A 2,587-nucleotide genomic window follows, 5' to 3' on the forward strand; every position below is an offset into this window, starting at 1 on the left:
TAAAATGAAGTAACTAATGGAAATGATTTGGTAATGCATACATGATCTCTGTATTGCTTGATTAATGGGAATATGCCTTCTCTTTATTCATGAGTGAGTTTGGGTAGAAAGAATCTAATAGGCTTGCTCAGCCGGGTTCACTCGGTTGAGCGCCGGTCGCGCTCCCCGAGTTTGGGGCGTGACAAACTTGGTATCAAAGCTTAAGGTTTTAAAGTGTCCTAGGATGTCTCGGAGCCGTGTCTAGTAGAGTTCTTCTTATCGGTGTGTTGTCTACCATATCTATAATGAGGAGGCTACTTGGATATTTAGGAATAATACCCTTCTTTGATGTTCTCTATCGTGCGATAGAGCTGGTTGTGAAAATGTTCCTCCTCTAACTCGTGCATTGCTCTAACTTTCAGTACATGGCACCTAAGAAGAAAGCAAGAGCTGGCCAAGGAGCCAATTCCGCCCCAGGAGTGGCAGTTGATTCTTTACTTGATGATGCGGGTGAGTACCCGAGAGGTGAGGATATTCCCCCGACTACTACACTGCCTGATTCTACTACACCTGAACAGAATGCACCAGTTCCTATATCTACTGAGGGTGCCGCGATTCCTCCAACTGACATTCTGGTTCCACCTCCAGCCCCAGCTTCCGATTTTGGTATTTTTGATGTGGATCTTAGGGGAGCCATACAGATGTTGACACAGATAGTGGCTTCCCAGGCCCAAAGATCAAATGTTGCACCTACTTCTTCTAGCCAGCAAAGGGATTCTGCTAGTTCCAAGGTAAACAGGTTTCTTCAATTAGATCCTCCAGTGTTCACGGGTGCTAATCCCGAGGAGGACCCCCAAGATTTCATTGATGAAATGCACAAGACTCTACGAGTTATGCGTGATACTGAGACAGAGGGAGCTGAGTTAGCCGCCTATCGCCTGAAAGGGGTGGCCTATTCTTGGTTTGAGTTGTGGGAGGACCCCCGTGGGGAGGGGAGCCCTCTAGTGAGGTGAAATGAGTTTGCTGACGCCTTCAGGATCATTTCTTGCCTGCCGAGACAAAGGCAGCCCGTGCCGCTGAGTTTGAGAATCTAAAGCAAGGTAATAAGAGTGTGTGGGAGTACCACATGGAGTTCGGGCGCCTGTCCAAGTATGCTATTCACATGCTATCCACTATGGAGGCTAGATTGCGTCGGTTCGTGCAGGGCCTTAGCCCCTTGGTTATCAATGAGGCCGCTATAACTGCCTTGAATTCTGACATGAACTATGGGAAGATGGTGGCATTTGCTCAAGCTACAGAGAACCGTACATTGAAGAACAGAATGGAGCGAGCGGGTAGCAGTATGGCCCGATCCCGGGCAACCTTGAAGATACATTTGGTGGTGGTAGGTTAGCCTTTAGGGGAGGGTCACCAGGGCCATCCCAGTCTTTTGCCCAGTCTTCAGCCAGTGCACTGCCATCAGGGCCCAGTCAGCAGTAGTGGAGTCGTTTTAGGCCCCATCAGGGCAACAATGGACCCCACCAGCAGGGGTGGCCCGGAGGGAGATTCCAGTAGCAGCGGAGGCCCCTATGCCCCAGGTGTGGGAAGATGCACTTAGTAATCTGCTACATGGACCTACCTATATGTTATGGGTGTGGAATGAGGGGTCATATTCAGAGAGAGTGTTGTTCATCGTGCCAGGGTGCGGGAAAGGGCACAACACAGCCATCCAGTCCTGCAGCTGCTACATCCTCAACACCCTCTCGAGCTCGAGGCACTCCACCACCCGCAGGGCGTGGTGCATTTAGGGGTGGTGCACAGAGTTCGGGAGGACCCATACGTTTCTATGCTATGCGTGGTCGCCAGAGTGCAGAGGCTTCTCCAGATGTTGTCACAGGTATATTGACTATCCAATCTCATTATGTGTATGCTCTTATTGATCCCGGTTCCACTTTGTCCTATGTTACTCCTTATGTTGCTATGGAATTTAGGATAGAACTGGAACAACTTCATCAACTGTTCTCTGTATCTACTCCAGTTGGTGAGTCTATTATGGCCGCGCCGGTTTATAGGGATTGTGTTGTCACTGTGCGTGGTCGGGATACCATAGTCGATATCATTGAATTGGGGATGGTTGATTTTTATGTAATAGTGGGAATGGATTGGCTTTATTCATGTTTTGCCAAACTCGATTGCCGAACTAGAACTATGAGGTTTGAATTTCCAAATGAGCCAGTTGTTGAATGGAATGGGGATAATGTGGTACCAAAAGGTAGGTTTATTTCTTACCTTGAGGCCACAAAGATGATTAACAAGGGGTGTATCTATCATTTGGTCCAGGTTACAGACATCGATGCTGAGGCACCTATACTTGAATCTGTGCCTGTTGTGAATGAATTTATGGATGTCTTTCCGGATGAGCTACGTGGGATCCCACCAGACAGGGAGATTGATTTTGGGATTGATGTGATGCCAGGCATGTAACCTATATCTATTCCACCATACAGAATGACACCGGCAGAATTGAAGGAGCTAAAGGAGAAATTGAAGGATTTGTTATAGAAGGGTTTCATCTGACCGAGTGTGTCGCCTTGGGGCGCACCGATTCTCTTTGTGTAGAAAAGAAAGT

The sequence above is a fragment of the Nicotiana attenuata genome, unplaced genomic scaffold, assembly GCF_001879085.1.
Source record: "Nicotiana attenuata strain UT unplaced genomic scaffold, NIATTr2, whole genome shotgun sequence".
Classification (NCBI taxonomy): domain Eukaryota; kingdom Viridiplantae; phylum Streptophyta; class Magnoliopsida; order Solanales; family Solanaceae; genus Nicotiana; species Nicotiana attenuata.